The following is a 21,407-nucleotide window of genomic DNA, read 5'->3' as shown; positions in this document are numbered from 1 at the left end:
TAACAATAACATTAAATCCCCATGAACTATTATTTCAGTATCAATATCAGCACAGATGATTAAACAAGTATAAAAATATAACACAATGCTGAGATAAAACTCTCACTTTGTCTTAAATTTGAGGTTTTTATGATCTGAACAAAATGTCTATATTTTTAAAAATAGAGACTTTTAAAAAACTTCAGCTTCCAATAAGCTGAAAATGTTCTTTTTTGCTATTTTTAAAAAACTTAAAGTTAGTGCATGCCGTTAGAGGTACGTTGTTAGAATCCTTTGTACTGTGTCATGAAACTGCTATTCCCTGGTATGACCGTCATCAAGGAAAGAAGACAATCACACTTCATTTGCTATCCCACTGAAACCAGAAAATCTGTCATTCAGGAAAAATACTAAGATTAGTGTCTCATCTGTTGACATTTCCATGTATTTTTCCAGATTTCTATATTTCATATAAAAATATCTTGGGTCTTGAATAGCAGTAGTTGGATCAGAATAGTACAAATTGTAATACAGAAAATGTTGGTAACTTAATTGTGTATATTATTTAATGAGCTCTCAACTGATCAAAGTGAGTGTTCAAAAAAATAATGAATTTGAATACAATATTTTGCAAATGTGGAACTATATTCTGTGGCTATCTAAGTCTATAACAACTTGCGAACATATTGAGAGATAGAAATTATGTCCATTTTACCTTTTTGTACGTGAAATTGGAATAAATTACACAACAAATCCATATCTGAGTGTGAGTTTTTTAAATAGCATCTTCAACGTGATAAATATATACAATTATACATTTCAGCTGATTGCTTAATGAAAGAGAAATATGAACAAAATAAGATTTTTTAAAATAATTATTTTATTTAACTTTGTAATTTGAGCAGAGAGGGACAGAGTGAGACGGGGAGAGTGAGAAAGCAAGCTGCCAAGTCCAGGACTTGAACCATGGTCAGCCATGTGGGAGTCCAGTGCCCCTAACCACTATGCCACCTGCTGACCCCGAAAATAAGATTTTACTAATCAATTGTATAAGAGGAAAATCAGTGAGAGAGAAACGGTGAATAAATAGCATGTAATGCTATGTATAACAAATTTCTTTTTTAAAATATTTTCTTAAAGAATTATTTTATTTAATATTTATTTGTTTATTTATTTATTTATTTATTTATTTATTTTAATATGGGCAGAGAGGGACAGAGCAAGAAAGCAAGAGAGAGAGAGTGAAAATGAGAAAGCAAGCCACCAGGCCCAGGACTTGAACCAGGGTTGGCCATGTGAGAGTCCAGCATCCTTAAACACCATGCCACCTGCCGGCCCCTAAGATAGCAAATTTCTTATCTCACCTCTTGAATAAGGTGCTATTGATACATTCTGAAAAAAATGACCTTTACCTGAACTATTAGTTTATATGGTGATCAAAGAAAATCAGGCATGTAAATGAAATAGATTGTTATATGAAACTTTTCTTCAAATTTTTCACTGGGGCTCCAAATCCGAGGACAATATTACAGTTGTCAGGAGTGAATGCCAACCTTTGGCAGGCACCATAATTGCATCCTACATTCCTTATGATTCATTTAGTACTTATAAGTTGGGCTTCCCAAATCTGTTTCTTCTCAAACCAATCCATCACTCAAATTACCTTATATATCAGATGAACAGGGGACTAAAATAATTCAGCTTCAAATGAGGAGTCCTTTGAAGCGAGTTAGAATTCTCTGTATTTCCTCAGAGTGGGCAGTTGCTCTGCCCAGCCCAGATTGAGTGATGGTCAGCAGGCCTCCGAAGACTTGCTTGAAAAACTTGACTTGTGTCCCTGCAGCTGGGTGTGTGCCATCCCCCACCAAGAACCACAACAAGAACAGAACACCCACAAAACAAAGCAGACTGGCTACCTCTACTTTTATTTTAACAGAGTTGGAAGAACGATAGGATAGTTTTATTTTCAATTTCCTGTGGGAAAAACTCATTTTTCCCATGTGCCAGAGCAAGAGATAGATAATGGATCTGAAAGGACTCGACTTGTGAGGCAGCCTCCCTTCACAATGCAGCCCTCAGAGAGACTACTGTGGGGCATGGGGATTGAAGAAATGTACCTTGGACTGAATCATCTATGGAATCAAGGACATTCAGGTGGGAGACTCCCTGTTAGGACATTTTCTGAAGAATTGAAATGCTCCAGTCTGAGCAAGCCAAGCATTTACCATGCAAGATATTCAAAACGAGCCGACAAGAATACGTGCGCTGAAGAAATATGTCCTAAATTGCCATTGTTCCCTCTCTCACCGCTACCATATAGGGGCCCTGGCTACTGAATGGGAATAGAGATAAAAATGGTAGAAATGGGGCAGGAGTTGGCATAATGGCTGTGTTGCTGGGCTCCCATGTAGTTGACCATGGTTCGAGTCCTGGACCTGGAGGCTTAAACTCACACCGGGTGCATGTACGTTCGTGCCCAAGATCCTGAGAGGAGAATGAGGAGAAGGAATGGTGACGTGGCCATTCCCCCCAGAGGGTATGCACACGCATGAGCCTGGCACGATTTTTAAGCTCTCTGTGGTCCAGTGCCCAAACCACGGTCAGCCATGTGGGAGCCCAGTGCCTTAACCATCATGCCATCTGCGGCTTTATTCTTAACAGCTGCAAACTACAAACAACCCAGATATCTTTCAATAAATGAACGGACGATAAGAAGTACAGATGAATATTATAGAACTAAAACTTTGATGTGGAAAAGACTCAAGAAGATGCTTTAGAGAGCAAGTGACAGGATATTCTATTTATTAATAAAAAGGGGCTTAAATGGTAAAAGAAATTTTTGGCTCACAGGGGGTTAGCCTGATGATTAGAATGTCTCAGCCTAAGGGTCTGTAGGCAGTGTTGGTGGAAGTTCTGGGTACCTGTGAGAGTGTATTTATGAGAGAAGGATAAACCTTGACTTATGTTAGCTGTCAAAGGGACTGAAAGCAAGAGGGGGCCAATCTGAAAGGACAATAAGAACACTTGTTAATTCTTGAAAGTGACTGAAAAAATCATGACATCTCAATATGTCAGAGACAGGAAAGCAAGAGCCAATGAACAGAAAAAGAAAATTAATTGTCCTTTTCCTTTTTTTCCTACCTGTTCCCTTTAGGGGAACAAGCTCCCTCCAATGTTTTAAGGAAATACTTTTAGACATCAGACAAATGTATGGATTTAGGTTGCTATGAGGAAGAAAATGAGGCAAAAAGAAGTTCATTGTGCAAAATAAACACCATCTTTTTAAGATGCAGTGGTGAGGAAAAGGGTTGAGAGTCTGAGGTGATTTCTACCTCAAGTGTTCCAGGATCCAGGTAGATTTTCTGCCACATTTCTGGGATGCCTTGGTACATACTCCAAATGGGTTAAAAAGAAAGTTGGGGGGCAGCGAGTGGCATAGTGTTTGAGATGCTGGACTCTCATGTAGTCAACTGTGGTTTGAGTCCCAGACCTTGTGGCTTAAAATTAATCCCAGGCACGTGTCCATATCTTGAGAGGAGGATGGAGGAGAAGGGAATGTGGTGTGCCTATCCCCCCTTGGGGGTGATTGCTTTCTGTCTCTCTAGCAAATGCATGTACCCCGTAACAAGAAAAAAAAAAAAGGAAGTGTCGAGCATAGAGCAAGCATAACTACATAGAGCAAGCATATCATCTACACAATCAAACAGAAACTTGCAATGAGGTAACAAATACACTCTGGGCTCTAGAAAGCAGAAAAAATAGCAACAACGAACAAATGACAAAAGACAAATTGCGGTTACTGACTTTTGTATATTTCCTAGAACTCGTTTACGAGGAAATTCTTTACTTGTGATTTATTTAAAAAGACATATTATGAGTTCTCCCTAAGGTTTAGGTGACACTTAGGAAAGCTAGGGAGCCATCTGTCTTGACCAGATGCAGACAGTCATCGTCTGTCCACAGTTAGAGGTGGTCGTGCTGGTTTTCAAGTTGTTGGATTTGGCTTGAATTCTAATAATCTGGCCCATGCTATTCCAATTAAAACTGCTTTTGTTTTGTGTTTGTTTGTATATGACAGCTAGTTATAAAAGCATGGTTGTATATGACAGCTAGTTATAAAAGCATGGTTGTATATGGCAGCTAGTTATAAAAGCATGGTTGTTGGGGCCAGCAGATGGTGTGGCACTTAAGGCATTGCATCCCACATGGCCTACTTCACAGTTTGAATCCTGGACCCCGCAGCTTGAAAATCATACCGGATGTGTGTGCTTGCATGCCCAAAATGCTGTGAGGAGAATGGAGAAGGGATTGTGGCATGGCCATTCCCTGTGGCGGTGATTTCTCACTTTCTCTCTCTCACTCATGTTCTCGCTTTCTCTCCTGTGAGTGCACTCATAATAAATAACACCTTTTGCATTGTATTTCACATTACTTACGTGCTACTTAGTAAAGTACGTGTAATTGATCCAGATTAGGTGTTCAAGGCAGGAAGTCACTATCTACCTTTTACCCAATGGCAAAAATCTAAAAGAAAAGAAAAGAAAGTTATGACTGTTAACCCTCTGATTAAACATTAGAGTTACATTTAAAGCACATCCTCTATTTTTAGATGGCTGTGGATATTTTCCAATGATCAGATTTTAATTCTGTTTTATTAATTCTCTCCTGATTTCAGGGGGTCATAACTTGTTCCCTTTGGATGTGGGTCATTCTCATCAACACAGAAACTATCCCAGTGTCTCATCTCTTCAGTAACACTCCATTTGCCTTGAATCGACCATTCGCCATGGTGTCTTTTATCTACTGCTCTTCAAAGCAAATGACTGCAATGAGACTTATCTACCCACAGCCTCCCATCTTCTTGCTCATCGTTCTTTGTTCAGATCATCCTAGTTTCACTGCAGTGCCCATAACTCTACAAGCATCTACTTGTCCAACTTCCACCACTTCATGTTCCGAAACCATTGTCCTATCATATTGTCCTCCTGCAAAGTCTTAGCATCACAAAACATAGTTAACCCTGTCTTCAACACTTTTAGCCTTGTCTTCCTCTTTAAACTTTTTTTAATGTCTTGCTTTGTTTTGACTTTACTATTTTCTAGTTTTTTTCTATCTCTTTTTTTTTTTTTTTGAGAGATTTTCACTGTAGGGCGCGTGTGCTCGCCAGACAGACAGAGAGAGACATAGAGACAGAAAGCGAGAAATCACCCCCCAGGGGGTATGGTCACGCCGCAATCCCTTCTCCTCCATTCTCCTCTCAGGATCTTGGGCATGCACGCACATGTGCCCGGCGTGAGTTTTAAGCCACCGGGTCCGGGACACGAACCGCGGTCGACTACGTGGGAGTCCAGCGACATAGCCATTACGCTAACTGCTGGTTCCCATAGTTTTTTTTTTTTTTTCTATCTCTTTGGCTGCTCTTCCTCCTCTTCTTAGCAAACAATGGAATAGCCCAGCCTGTGCTCCTCAGCATCCTCTTCATAGTCCTGTTCATTCTCTTCCTCTTGTTCCAAGAGATCAGGTCCAGACTCATAAATTCCAAATCTTGCTACTTATTGATACGTTTTACACATATGAGGAGGGTTTTCAAAAAGTTCACAAAAAGTGCTTATTATGAAAAACAAGGTATAGAGATTTTTTTTTTCCATCAAAATAAACCTGTGTTGGAACCAGCAGTTAACTTAATGGCTATGTCACTGGATTCCCATGTAGTTGACTGCAGTTTGAGTCCTGGACCCGGTGACTTAAACTCACGCTGGGCGCATGTGCATGCATGCCCAAGATCCCAAGAGGAGAATAGAGGAGAAGGGATTGTGGCATGGCCATCCCCCCTGGGGGGGTGGTTTCTTGCTTTCTGTCTCTCTATCTCTCTCTCTGTCTTTCTGGTGAGCGCACGCACCCTATAGCAAAGACCTCTCCAAAAAATAAATAAATAAATAAATAAACCGGTGTTTAAATTCCATTATCTCATGAACTGATTTTTAAATTTTTTTAGAGGTTTTTGTCTTGGGATGTGTGTGCTCACCAGAGAGAGAGAGAGAGAGACAGACACAGTGAAAAGGAAAGTGAGAAATCACCCCCCACCCCCAAGTGAGATGGTCATGCCATAATTCCTTCTTCTCCATTTTCCTCCTGGAATCTTGGGCATCCACACACATGTACTTAGTGTGATTTTGAAGCCACTGGGTCTGGGATCGAATGATGGTCAGCCATGTGAGTTCAGAAACGTAACTGCTACGCCATCTGCTGGCCCCTTTCATGAAAATTTTGAAGTCTCCTCATATGTCTTCAATTCTGACCTCTGCCCAAATTTCTGTATTTTATGCCTGCCAAATTTTGGATATCTTCAGTTTTATGTTAAAAGGGCAATCAAATGTAATGTGGCTAAAACAAAATATTCATACTCCTTGGACCTGTTCCCAAACCTATTTTCTTCTGAAGTTCTTAATCTCAGCAAACAGTATTGTTCGTTTGCTCAAGTCAAAATCCAGATACAGATGTGCTTAAAATACTTTCTCCAGAGAATTCAGAGGGGTTTCTTAAATATCTGCCACATCTGTTAAAATCCTGTAGTTATACCCACTGAATAAAAATATTTTTGCTTACTAAATTGATGGATTTTGCTATTTAGTAAGTGAATTACATATTCATTTTCTTATTTTTAGAAAATTTAATTCTTATATAGAACAGTTTTAGAGCTTTTTGTAAAAACATCTAGAAAAATTAATACAAGTTTTACATTACTGTTGTTGAGGATTTTTAAACTTGTTTATATCTTCTCTGTGCATATAACACAATCACATCAGGTTTATCATGCTTGTTACTGTATTATTCAATGACTTATTTTTTATTTTTTATATTACATTAACTAGTACCAAAAATTTAGTGTTTTTTTTTCTTTTTTTTTTTTACTTGTGCTATTATAATATGGATATTACATTTTTTAGTTGTCTTAAAAAATGTAATATAAATTTTAAGGACAATTTATAAAGGCAAAGGTAGACATTTGTCTAAACTTGCTTTTATTTTGCTACTTTCATTGTTTTTTCTATTAAATGTACTTTTTAAAAATCTAGTATATTTTCTTTTTTTATTTTTTTGTCATAGGGCAGTGTACTTGCCAGAGAGGGACAGAGAGGCAGTGAGAGGAAGCGTGATAATCACTTCCGGGGAGAATGACCACAGCTCAGTCCTTTCTCTTCCATTCTCCTCGGGATTTTGGGCATGTACGCACATGCACCTGGTGTGATTTCCACACGGCCAGGTCTGAGGCTTGAACTATGGTCGGCCACGTGGGAGTCTAGTGCCTTAATCACCATGCGAACTGCTGGCCTCTATATTTTCTTTTAATTGACACGTTTTAAATGTGTTTTCATGTAATTCCTTTCCAAAATGCTCCCTGTGGTCTCCCTTCTTTTCACAGAATCATGTGGGACTGCTGCTCCCACTGTCTTCAGGCCCAAGTTCATGACTCACTAGCACCTCACACAGTTCTAGTTAAGACAAAAGGATGGACCCGATGCTGATTCTTTTTTGGTTGGACATCTAATTCTATGGCTTGACTAATTTTTTTTTTTTCTTCCTAACAACCTATAATTCTACAGAATTGAGTACTATTCTAATAAATATTTGAGCTTATAAAAACAGATTATTAGAACCAAGCCATTCTGTTACAAAGTGATGAATCAGTGTGTTTCCATTGTTGTATTAAACAGATTTTACTTGGTATTCAGGAAGAAGAAACCAATTGAAATTCTGAGAGTGCTTCCCTTTTAATAATGAACAGTAAAGCCACAGGCAGTGCTAAAAAAACACAAATAAATGATAGGAAAGTTTAACAGCTTGGTGTGCCAAACACAATCCTTTGGATGGATGTTCTGAGGAGGCTGCTGTGAACAGAAACATTCCTCATTAAAAGCTGCAGGTAGAGCACATGAATTTGTAAAGTGTTATGAAGATGTTGGCACAAATAAAAACTCAAATAAAACTAATTGCTTCCAATGGTCAAAAAAAAAAAAAACCCAGCAAAATAACAGTGTTTATTTGATCCATGCTTATTAGAGCCATTAAAAATAACATTTTGAAATGGATGATAATTAATTATAATAATTCTTCAGATTGAATATGTACATACATAAATTATATTCCAGGCCATTTCATTTCCATAGATTGAAAAAATTCAATTGCTTGTACCTGCGAACATGCCACACAATTTTTTTTGTTTTTAATTCATGATAGAGTATTCATTGTACATGCAAATGAGACGGATGAACTCCATCCACAGGGTCTGGTCATACCACCATCCCCTCCTCCGGTCCTGCAGCTCATCAGACCTTGAGCTCTCATGTGTGTCTGGTGTGTTTTTTGAGTTGTCTGAGTGAAGGAATTTCACCAAGGTCACCCTGTGGTATCCATCTTCTTGGGAGCAGTAGCGTACTCCTGCAGTATGGACCGTTCCCCCACCCCCAACACTTCAGTAAACCTCACAGTAATATGCAGTGACATATTACTGCGTGAATGGTCAGTTGATAATGGAGCTAATTAATTACATGAAAATCAAGCATCCAAGAAAATAGCTTACACCCAAACCAAAATGAAACACAAACACCTCAGTGTGTAAGGAAGTCTGTACAGAAAGGAAGGCAAGAAATACAAAGTCAGACAAAAACGAGTAACAAACTTGGAACATTTCTGTTATATACCAAACCATATGTGAAAAGACGAACTTTGTACAATTTACGTGTAACTAGTAGAACTTAATCAAGTTTCTTGAAATCATCTCAGCTGTTTCAGTGAAGTTACACAACCATTTTGAAAATTCTTCCAACTTTCTAGAAAGTAATAACGATCCCCGTAGTATAATTATAGTGTGAGAGGCTTTCTTTCTGCAAGAGTATTCCAAAGACAAATCTGCTCTCCTCGTCAGCAGTCCTTTCTACTTCTCCTCCTCGCTCTCAGGTTCCACCCACTCTCCTTCACCTCCTACTTACCATTTTCAAAGTTGTCCTCCCTTCTTCACTTCTGGTTTGTGCTTGTTTCTAACCAATACCCAAAGTTATCCAGGTTCTTCCAAAATACTAGCTTGCATTTTCAGAAGACAAATTTATCTATCCCTCAAATTTTTTGGGGGGGAGAGGTTTTCGCTATAGGGCGCATGAGCTAGCCAGACAGACAGAGAGAGACATAGAGACAGAAAGCGAGAAATCACCCCCCAGGGGGAATGGTCATGCTGCAATCCCTTCTCCTCCATTCTCCTCTCGGGATCTTGGGCATGCACGCACACGCACACGGCATGAGTTTTAAGCCACCAGGTCCGGGACGCGAACCGCGGTCGACTATGTGGGAGTCCAGCGACATAGCCATTATGCTAACTGCTTGTTCCCAGCCCTCAATTTTTTTTTGGTGTGTAAGTTTTACTAGAAATATTTTCCCTTTGCTCTAATCTGAATTTATTGAACAATTGTTCAACTGTTCAATTTCAAATAATTAATGTTCCCTTGCTCCCTATAAGTTATATATGTGTTATATATTTATATATAGACACACACACTTACATATAAACACACACACGTATAACTCCTGAGAATTATAACTAGCTAATGACTGTTCATCTTTACTGAAAACTTGAAAAGCAAATGAGGAATTAATAATGCCTGCAAGTGGCATCTCAAAGGTTATTTTCAGTTATTCCAGGTTTCCTTTCTTCACAGGTAGCAGCAGGACCCTTTCCTGCTCAACATATCTCCAAGCCAGATTTCTCAAAAACATATTTCGAAATCTTTTTAGCACTCTTTATTTATTTCATCCTCCATGAGAGAGAAAGAGCACACCCGGAAAGGGTCTTGGCATCGTATTCTACCAGCCAGCCCTGGGTCTTGGACACACATATGCCCTGGGTCAGGGAGGTTTCCACACAGGAACCCACATTCCCATGTGGGTTGGCTTTGCACGTGTTGTATCACTGCTATGCTACCTTCAGGCCCCCAGAATACAAGTTTTTAGAAATAATTTTTATTGGGCTGGCCTTGTGGCCTGCCAATTGAAGGAGCCACATTCCACACAGCCAATTGCTGTTAGAATCCTGGGGCTAGTGGACTATAGAACATTCCAGGCACACGAGCACACATGCCCCACGTTGAAACGGTATTGGAAATAAAGGGATCGCAGTGTGGCCACATCCTGCTGGTGGCTGCCTTCTCTCCCTTTCCACCTGTCTCTCTGGCAACTGAAAAACAAACAAACAAACAACAAAAAAACCTCCCAAACTTTAAAAAGTAATAGGACTTTTCGCAATTTCTGACTTAAATATAATCAGTTTACATCTTTGTGGGGTATGGTGTGTTTTTTCAAAGCGTGTACACAGTGCATAATAATATTAAGGAAATACGTGGATTCACCATCTCTGACATTTATCATTACTTTGTGTCCTTCACATTCAAAATGTGTTCTCCTGGCTACTTCGAAATATACATGAAATTGTCAAAGACCTTTCTCTTCGACTTGCAGCACAAAACGTGCTCATCACGGTACCTCGCACGTCGCAGGGACGCAATAGTTACAAATTCCTCTCTTTAGCTCTAAGCATCCCTCCTACTTAAAGTTATTTTTCTAGAAGCAATAATAATTGAAGCTAGATTTTTCTCACAGTAATATGCTGATAAATATCTTTCTGCCAGAAGTTGACTGGTGACTTGTGGTAGGGAAGAAGGAGAGAGGTGGACTGTTTCATGATTAAATGGAAAAAAAATAGCTAAGAAAATTAAATAAAATTCTTTTTTTTTTTTTTTTGGAGAGATTTTCACTGTAGGGCGCGTGCGCTCACCAGACAGACAGAGAGAGACAGAGAGACAGAAAGCGAGAAATCACCCCCCAGAGGGGATGGCCAAGCCGCAATCCCTTCTCCTCCATTCTCCTCTTGGGATCTTGGGCACACATGCACACACGCCCGGCGTGAGTTTTAAGCCACCGAGTCCGGGACACAAACCACGGTCAACTACGTGGGAGTCCAGCGACATAGCCATTACGCTAACTGCTGGTTCCCGAAAATTAAATAAAATTCTGTAATGAAATAATTCTCAGAGGGATTGCACAGTATGCATGGCACAGATAAAGGAGTAAGGATAATCACATTGGGTTGTTTATTCTAGAACATCCACTTACATGTCCTCAAAAGACCATTCTCCTGTGATCTATTATCTGTTACTCTTTATACAAGACCAAGACTGAAGGAATGAAATCTCTGAGACCATATTTTGTTAAATGATAGAGAAGCACATGAAACTACCAGGCATGAAAACGGTGATACGCTAAAGCAGTTAGAAAGTCCTCAAGACTCAAGAAGCTTCACCCCTCTAGGGGAAAGTTCATAGACAAGAGGTTTTTAAAATTTCTTTTCTTTCTTTCTTTCTTTTTTTTTTTGGAGAGGTTTTTGCTCTAGGGCACGTGCACTCACCAGAAAGACAGAGAGAGACAGAGAGACAGAAAGCAAGAAATAACCCCCCAGGGGGGATGGCCATGCCACAATCCCTTCTCGTCCATTCTCCTCTCAGAATCTTGGGCACGCACACACATGCGCGCAGTGTGAGTTTAAGCCACTGGGTCCAGGACTCGAACCATGGTCGACTATGTGAGAATCCAATGACATAGCCATTGCTGGTCCCTAGAGGTTTTTTTAATTTCTAAAACCCATTTTCTTCTAATAGATAAAATTGTATGTTGACTTAGAACTGTACAAGATGAACCAACATGAAAATCCAATGATTGTAATTGGAGCCGACTTTGTAATATGTATTTTAATTTTTCGTTAAGCATTTTTTCTTGTTTCATCATTTACTCTTTGTATTTGCTACTCAACGGACTAATGTTTTGCCTTTGGCCCAGATTTTTCCATCGAAAATCAGTTTTATTCTATTCCCACAGTAGAGCACAAATCAAGAATTCTACAGCCATTTTGCCCTACAAAATTGCATTTGCGAATGAGAGGATGATACATAATGTTGTCTAACATGCGGCCTCTTTTTGGCCTTTTAGCAAACCTTAGGCTCATTATTAAGACAAACAGCTGCTGAACTTGCACATCAGGGGTGCGTGATGGTACCCTTGGTTACTCCATGAATCAGGTTCATGACATAACTGATGTCTCTGGAGGACGTGTTGAGGATAATTCTAACTATTCAATCAATCTGAACCTTTTCCTGAATCAGAATTGTCTTTTCTCTCTCCCGAGGTTTTCCGAATGAAATGCAAATTGAGCGAGAGCGTCAGTATCATCCCCCTAATCAGACGTGTCACCTCGCATCTATCAGGGAGCAGCGTGTTAGTTCTCTCAGCTTCAGAAAATGAGAGGCGAATTCTCCAATGAGTAAAAGGACAATAAAGACATTTCTAAGTATAATATTTCAAAAGGAATATAGTAGAATGAGAGAATTTTGTAGATATTTGTAAGTGGAAACACTGATCAGTCAAATAAATGTATTTCAAATTGGGTGGAATTAAATGTGAGTAAACACATGGAGACTGAACAAAATGAATGTTATTGTATGAAGAACACACGTGGCCCCACCGTGGTAGCCAGATGGCAGCTTACCAGTCCGCGGTGCTGCCAGCTACATGGCTAGCTGAGGGCTCAGACCTGGAGCAGCCCTGAAACCCAGCATGTGCATGTATGCCCAAGATCCTGATGACCCGAAGGGCTGGGCAAAGAGGATCAAGTATGACAAGGAGCTGTTGAGGGTGCCCCTCACATGCATGAATTCATGTGCATGTACTCTCTCCTCTCCCGAAATAAATAAAATCAATAAAAGAGCACATGTAGACTTTAATATAATTTTCATTATTGTTACTCCATCTTACTCCTTGTTAAGTTACTCCACTCAAAGCTGTTTCTTTATATATATATATATATATACCAATACTTTTATTTTGTTTTTAAATGCATACACTGCCACATATGTGAGTGAGTAGAGGAATGATTATAAAATGCAAGAGAAATACTCACCTAGAAAAGCAAAAAATGAGAGGGCTGTGACTGTACTTGCAAGCTCAAGGGTCAGCCACAGCATAAGTGACAAGAGTCCCGGAAGTCATTCTTTGTCCCATATTCACTGAAGCCTCATCCTTTTCTCTGGAGGGTCTTTCGTGCTCACCGTCTGGCGGACTTTCTTTGTGCTCTTTTCAGATTTCACAGTTTCTGGTATAGGTTCTGCCTCTTCCTTTCTCTGACCCACTGGGTCAGGCTTTTCTCCAGTCTTTTGCTTGTACAAACTTGGGTGAAAAGTTTTGTCTAAGGTCTATGAGTAGAGCATCCACACACTGTCTCTGGAAGACAGAGTCAGTTCTTTTTTTCTCTGGGCTTTTGGTTTGACCTTATCTTGTTCTCCATGATCTCTCAAGTGTCACCAGTACCCTTTGGAAGGCTGACACTGGCAAGATGACATAGCTTCCTCAAAGCTGACTGAATGCCATGTGCTGCAGTGAGCACTCTGGAGTTTATAACTGATCCCACGCCTGGTGCCTGGTCGATCTCTCCAGCAATGACAGAGCAATCAGCTAGTGGGATGACTCGGGCAAGGGCCTGCTGCTGTTGCTTCCAGATGACACCAAGAATGGAGTCTTGAGCCTATAAAGGGATGTATTCAACACCAACCATCTGATTTGTGTGTCCCATGTCAACCTCTGCCTCTTGACCACTTCGTTATTGCATGTCCTATTTTAGAAAGGATGAGTTCTTTCTGAAAAGCAATCCAGGACACTACTACTGTTCAAAACAGGGATCCGGGAGCTGTCAACTCAAGAGGTTCCCTACAGATTATCTTGGGTCTCCACCACTGCCACGATTCCAAAAGTGTTCGTCTCAAAACTATTTCTTACAGCATGGGGAAAAAGAAGTTCAGCAAAAGAACTTCTATTAATGAACTCTGTCCTGGAGCACCTTAATTTTAGTACAGTTTTACAAGGATGATCATCGGTGTGAAGGCTCTGAAATGGAAAAGGGTTACAGCTCCAAACTCGCCAGGAAATTCTAAGTCAGGTAAACCGTGTGGGTTATTATCCCCACCTTTGCTTACCTGGGCAAGTTTTGGAAAAGTGATTGACATCATTGATCCTCCGTTTCCTCGTTACATTAAGAGAATTAAGTGGGTACCTGATTCAGAATATTTGCACAAGGATTTGTTAAACAGATTGATCCTGGGACCCAGGTGTTCTGTTCTACACCATTATTTTGTTTACGAATTAACTTTATTAATATTCCATGTCACTTTCTTCTATTTTATTTTATGCTAAACTCTCCCTTTTGCAGTCATCCTTTGTGAATGACTTCTCCTTTCATCTTGTACTTTTATGTTACATTCTCATTGCCCAGCTGAAGAAAACCCACATTTGTCCCTTCCATCAGACCAGAATTAGTCACAAATCTAGAAACATTACAACACATTTAACATATAACACATTTTCTTTTTTTGAGAGGTTTTCGCTATAGGGCATGTGCGCTCGCCAGACAGAGAGAGACATAGAGACAGAAAACGACTAATCACCCCCCAGGGGGGATGGCCACGCCGCAATCCCTTCTCCTCCATTCTCCTCTCGGGATCTTGGGCACCCACGCACACACGCTTGGCGTGAGTTCTAAGCCACCGGGTCCGGGACGCAAACCGCGGTCGACTATGTGGGAATCCAGCGACATAGCCATTATGTTAACTGCTGGTTCCCAACATACGACACATTTTTTAAAGAATTATTTATGTATTTTTATTTACTATTTTTTTATTTACTATTTTTTTTTAATTTGACCAGAGTGTGGGGGAGAGAGAGAGACAGAAAGAGAGAGAGAGAGAAAGTGAGAAAACAAGCCACTAGGTCTAAGACTCAAACTGTAGTTGGCTGCATGGGAGTTCAGCACCTTAACCACCATGCCACCTGCCAGCTCCATATAACATACTTGTATTAAGAGCAGATCTTTCCTAAATCTCCACTGATTGAAGTTCATTTCCTCAGGAAAGTTCCAAGAAACCATTGTTATGTCTCCTACCCATTTACTCAACTCCCCTTTTCTTTCCAAGTCATTACAGTCTGACTTCTGTTAAAATTACCATAAAGAAGACTTATTAATAGCACAAAATGATAGCAAACACAGTTTAGATGACCAGTTTCCTTTCTCATTTCCTCATCCTCAAACTCACTAAATGCAATATTGTAACAGCTACCCAGTGCCCAGCATCAGTCAGGTATTACTTCCCACAAGTTACCTGTCATCGAGGTGGTTCTCACCTGTAGTCAATTCTAACCATATTCACATATGGTAATGGTCAGCTCTGGTTCCAGTTTGGGATCTCTCAAATACCAGAGGTTTGGATGTCTGGATTTCGTCACAGGGAGAGGCAGACAAGAAGAAAAAAGGAAGCAAGGATTTCGAAGCATGGGCATGGGAACTGGCGTGGCAGTTCTCTCTGCATTCTTTTGGTCAATTGAATCATACATCTAGCTAGTATTTGAGGAGTAAAAAAAAGTAATTTGCCCTTAACCAAAGGAGCAAAAATAACATAGAACGAGGCTGTGAATATAGGAAGGGCAATAATTGCAGACCACATACCACACAACACTATTAACTACCTTTCTTGGATAAGGGCGTCACTAACTTTTCTTTTCTTACACTCTAGGGTGATTTACTTATTTTTATTCACAAGGTTCCTCTTAATTTGCTCACTTCTTCAGCTGTGATTTGTTTTGCTTTGTTTTATTTTGAGCCCCGTGTTTAGTCTTTGTTCTTACCCTGCACATTCCTAATGGGTTTCCTTATTCACCTATCAGCAGATATCACCAGAACAGAACACAAGCCTGAAGGTTCTAGACCATTATCTATCACACTTTATGCTACGCATTTTCACTGGGGTATTACTTAGGCATGTAAAAATGGAAATTTATAAGACTCAACTCTTCTTTGATAGAATTATTACCTTCTTCTTGCATATTAATAATCCCACCATTGGCCTTTAAGAGGAAATTCTTTAAATTTCATTCTATATATTCCCTCCCTTTTTTAAAAACTCAATTTATAGTAAATATTTTTCTATATTTTTTTAGAGAAAGATTTTTTTTTTTGCTAAGACACATGCGTTCATTAGAAAGACAGAGAGACAGAGAGACAAAAAGCAGGAGATCATCCCCCCCCCCCATTATAGGATGCCATGTCATAATCTCTTCTCCATTGTCATCTTGGGATTTGTAGCACACATGCACAGATGCCCAGCATGAGTTTGAAGCCATTGGAATTTGGGACTCGAACCATGGTTGATCATGTGGGAGTCCAGCAACGTAAACATTCTGCTATCTGCTGGCCCTAGTAAAGACATATTTTAAAATTATGAGAATACCTTGCAATTCTACTTACATACAAGAAATAGAGACTGTTTTAGCAATTCTTGGATAATATGCTTATGGGAGGAGAATATGTAATATATTTATTGTGAATAAAAGTAAGCGAAACATGAGACTTTATCATTTTTTTATCTCCCCCCACCTTAGTAATCACCCTCAATTTTTCTTGTCGGAAACTGGTGAATCACTAAAACCTTCCTTTACTGCGTGCTCTGTGTCTGACCAGCCCAAACCACTGAATCTACCAGGTCTACCTCCTCCACATTCCTCCATGTTATCATCAACTCTCTGAATTACTGAAAAATAAGTGCAATTTAGTGGATATCTGGTCATTTATATATATATATATATATTTATTCATTTATTTTAATTTGACCAGGGAGAGACAAAGAGTGAAAAAGCAAGCTGCCGGGTCTGGGATTAGAACCATGGTCAACCACGTGGGAGTGTCCAGCACCTTAACCACCACACCACCTGCTGGTCCCCCTGGCCATTTGTTTCTAACCCAGTCCCAAATCATAGTGAGTTAGAGACTGAACATAATCTTGCTACCCTGATCTGCTAAGCATACTTTTTAGTAATTTGTCATAAAGTGTAAGATTGTAATAACCACCAAATTTATAAAGTTCTGCTTGACCACAATGTAAATCTTCTTGTACACCTTTTCCTTTTCTTAAATGTGTCAATCATATTGAACACATTTCTGTTCCTGAAAAGAACCACTTTTCCCTTTTTTCTCAAAAGAGTCTTTACATGTATTCACTGTTCTTTCATAGCTCATGTGCAAACCAGTTTAGATTTCTCCATTATATATATAGTTTCCTAAAGTTTTCATTTCATCACATGTATAATTAGTTCAAGACTCTCTTTTCTATTCTATTTCAATAATGAGCCTCATTTTCACTCTCCCCTCAGTGTCTGGTACAATCTATGGAATGTATTAGATACCAAATTAACGTGATTGATACTAAAATAGAGGTATTAGGATACAATCTCTTTAAAATAATTTTACACGTAATTTGCTAGGTGCCTTGAGAAAGCATTTTTTTTTTTTTTGGTCAATGTCATTTCTCTGCAGTTCATGAATGTAATTTCTAGAACCTGAGTCTGAACACTGGAGGTCCTTTTTAAAATTTAGCCTTGAGGACTGGGAGAAATAGAATACCCTACTTTCTAAAGCAATGGTCAAAGGATTTGTCCTTTAATGTAGTCTTTATATCCATTTTTATTTCAGAAGGCCTTTGGGTATGACATACTATGTTTCTTATAGTTTTAAAATGATGTTAATGCTGAGAAATTTAATTTTGTCTTCCTTAAAATTCTGAGTTGATGTCACACAATAGAATTTTCTTGAGTGGTCAGAAATATTTTGCCCGCTGCATTTGATATTGCTGTAGGAATAGTAAGGATCAGGGATCTTTTTCCATATTTTACATCTTAAAAAAAAAAAAAAAGTGTGGCAAGATTGTTATGTTCCTGCAGGTATTTCAAATTGGGTTCTGGGGAACCAGCAGTTAGTGTAATGGTTATGTTGCTAGACTCCCACATAGTTGACCGCGGTTCGCGTCCCGGACCCGGTGGCTTAAAACTAACGCCGGGCACGTGTGCATGCGTGCCCAAGATCCCGAGAGGAGAATGGAGGAGAAGGGATTGTGGCGTGACCATCTCCTCTGGGGGGGGATTACTCTCTTTCTGTCTCTATGTCTCTCTCTGTCTGTCTGGCGAGCGCACGTGCCCTATAGCGAAAACCTCTCAAAAAAACAAAATTGGGTTCTGTATAACTTTAGGTGAGAATGTCTATAATCTGATGGTGTTATAAAAATGTCAAGCTTTTTTATTGTTATTCTCATCTCTCTCTCTCTCTTCTTTATAAAAAAGACAAAGCAACCCTCCTTCAGGCAGCAATGCATTAAATGAAATCATCTCATTTAGGGTGAATATAACACAATAACAAACTTGAAATCAGACCATAGTCGTACAAAGGGATAAAGTCAGCTTGCACTGCTGCGATGTCTTTAAAATCTCTTATTTAAAGTCAATGCGAGCATCAGGCATTTAGCGCAGACTCACCAGCTGAGCTCACTATAAGTTACCTAAGGTAACGGTGAAATGAGTTTACATATAGACTTTAACCAAAGTGGACTTTAGCTCTTTAAATGTCCAAACAAATCGAAGTTAGAAATGAGTAGGTATATGAGGTATAATAAAATAAGTGAAAATTTTATTTTTAGATATGAAAAAATTATACGGTGCCTGCCTATGGAAAATCCCCATCAAAAGTAATCACCATGAGAAGGCTGTCATATCATGCTACATTTGCCTAAACTTGTAGAGTTTGCTATCTGTTCAAAATCACATTTAATTCTTTATAACCATGATACATGTTATTGTTGCTGATGGTGTGTAAGTATGTGTGTGTGTGTGTGTGTTTATGTTTCTATGTGTGTATTCATGTGATTGAGACCATTTAGAATTATGCTGCCATGGGAACAGCAGTTAGCAGAATGGCTATGTCACTGAACTCCCATATAGTTGACCGCAATTCGAGTCCTGGACCCAGTGGCTTAAACTCATGCCAGGCGCATGTATGTGTGTGCCCAAGATCCCGAGAGGAGAATGGAGGAGAAGGGATTGTGGCATGGCCATCTCCCCGTGGGGTGATTTCTTGCTTTCTATCTCTCTGTCTCTCTCTGTCTGTCTGGCGAGCGCACATGCCCTATGGCCCCCCCCAAAAAAGGCTCTCTCCCCAAAAAAAGAATTATGCTACCATTACTTATCATCATACAGACGTGTGATTTTTTTTAAGAAAATCGAATCATTGTAAATCACTTGATATTTGCCATCACTTAAAATGTCAGAAGAGGTGTCAATGCATCTAAAAATTTCCCAAGATAATTCCAAAAGATAATTTCATCTTAATGTCAATATATGTAAAATTATGTACTGAATCTCAGGTAATTTTGGAAGAGCTAAATTCAATAAGTTCATTTAAATAAAGCATATGATCTTTTAGCCTCTCTTTATAAAAACTATTCTGCAATATGTGTGAACTAAGAAAAAAATGTACCAGGGACCAGCAGATGGCATAATGGTTACGTTGTTGGACTCCCACATGGTGGATGGCAGTTCAAGTACCAGACCAGGTGACTTAAAACTCACACCGGACACATGTGCATGTGTGCCCAAGATCCAAAGCAGAGAATAGAGAAGAGGGGATTGCAGCATGGCCATCCTCCTGGGGGGTGATTTCTCACTTTCTGTCTCTCTGTTTCTGTCTCTGGGGTGAGCGCACATACCCGATAGTAAAAATCTCTCTCTAAAAGAAAAAGTATACTAGCAAATTAAAAAGAGAAAGTCAACAGAGACAAAAAGAAGTGAAAAATTATTAGAAAATTATATGATAAAAATTAATGTTAAAAATGACTAGCAACGTTCCACTAATTTACCCCCCTCTCTTCCAACTTACAGATAGGTAGTAGGAACAGTTTCCAGGATTATCAAGTACAGTAGAGAGATTATAGTTCACAAGTTACTGTGCATCTCAAAGTAACTACTGAGAAGGATTTTGAGTGTTCCCCACACTAGTAACAACACATGTTCAAGACGATGGGTATGCTAACTGTCATGATGTTATCATTCCACATTATATTCTCCTATGAAAGTAACGTCGTGCCCGTGTAAGTACAATTACTGTATGTTAACAACGTAAAGAAACAATTAGTAAAATGGAGAGGATTAGATAGCAACAGGAATTAGACCATTCATTTTCTAAAATTTAATCATTATTAAATAGAGCAACTATAAAATTATATACACAGCCATGGCGAATAAACCTGAAAAAGAGCCCAGACTGTTTATATCAAGTCTTCCAAAACTCAGGGTCATTTTTCTAGCCTGTTCTATCTTAATATAATTTAAGTAATTATTTTTTTCATAGAATATGTATGTACATATACACATACATATAAATACGCATTTTTGCATTTGTTTTAAGCGACTTGTAGTCTTTCTATTTTTTTAAACATAGAGTATTTTTTAAAAAACATTACTTGACTTTTTGGTGTCCCACTGGGGAAATAGCAGAAATAAATTCTTGTTATCATACGTGAGTATAGTTGAACTTATTACTCTTTAATAGGTGAAATTTCTTTACTGTATAAAATGTGATTAATCAAGAGGTCTTTGTCAACAAAAATCAATGATGTTTAAGAAGGTAGCCAGATTATATTCATATATTTTAAACTTAGTTTTATAAGCTTTCTAAGTCGGCTAGGAGCATGGACCAGACCTTGGTCTCACTCACCAGTTTGTTGTTCGGGTCTAGTGGATTCACTTTGATCACTCTGTCACTTATTCATTTCATTAGTTTATTGGGCATGAAAATAGGATTCAACAAAAAGTCAGAGGGTGTATGAACTTGCCAGAGAGAGACAGAGAGAAAGAGAGTGAGGGAGAAAGCACCCCCCAAGTGGGTGTGATAACGCCACAATCCTTTCTCCTCAATTTCTCCATCCTGTTCAATTTTAGGCAATGCTCATGCACCAGGCAGGTAGTTCATTCCCCACAGGACTCAAAACACAGTCAACCATTTGGGATCTGATCCCCTCAACCACTAGGCCACAGGCTGGACTTTGATGAGGCATTGATTGATACTCTCATGAACACAACACTCAAGACTCCAACTCTGACAGTTCTTACCTGAAACAAACAGTAGAAAGCAAGATGGTGGAATGCAAAGCCATGGCTGCTATGCTGAGGGAGTGCCCAGGGCCACGCAAACACTGTAGGATTTGAGAAATTGGGAACAGCTCTCTGCAAGCAAGAATGACCAAACCAAAATCCTAAGGATGAACTGGAGTTGCCTAAGTGAACAGTGGCATATCTGGGGAGTTTCAGAATGATGAGAGATGAAGAAAGTGTACACTGCAGAGGACATAGCAAGTGTAAAGAGCACTAAGTAGAAAAGCATTTCTTCTTTTTTTTTTTTTTTTTTTAGGAACCATGGCTTCCTCCGTCTTTATTGGATGGTTTGTAGATGTCACACAGGCCTAGAA

General features: G+C 39.2%; 1 pseudogene; it reads right to left on the bottom strand.

Moving 5' to 3' along the window:
- Window positions 1-13,079: 13,079 nt before the first annotated feature.
- Window positions 13,080-21,407, bottom strand: part of LOC102476362 (mediator of RNA polymerase II transcription subunit 6-like) — an 11,029-nt pseudogene continuing 2,701 nt past the window's right edge.

The sequence above is a fragment of the Tupaia chinensis genome, unplaced genomic scaffold (genome assembly GCF_000334495.1).
Source record: "Tupaia chinensis unplaced genomic scaffold, TupChi_1.0 Scaffold000420_1, whole genome shotgun sequence".
Taxonomy (NCBI): Eukaryota; Metazoa; Chordata; class Mammalia; order Scandentia; family Tupaiidae; genus Tupaia; species Tupaia belangeri.
The sequence above is the reverse complement of the archived record's forward strand: the minus strand, read 5'-3'. Positions and strand labels throughout refer to the sequence as shown.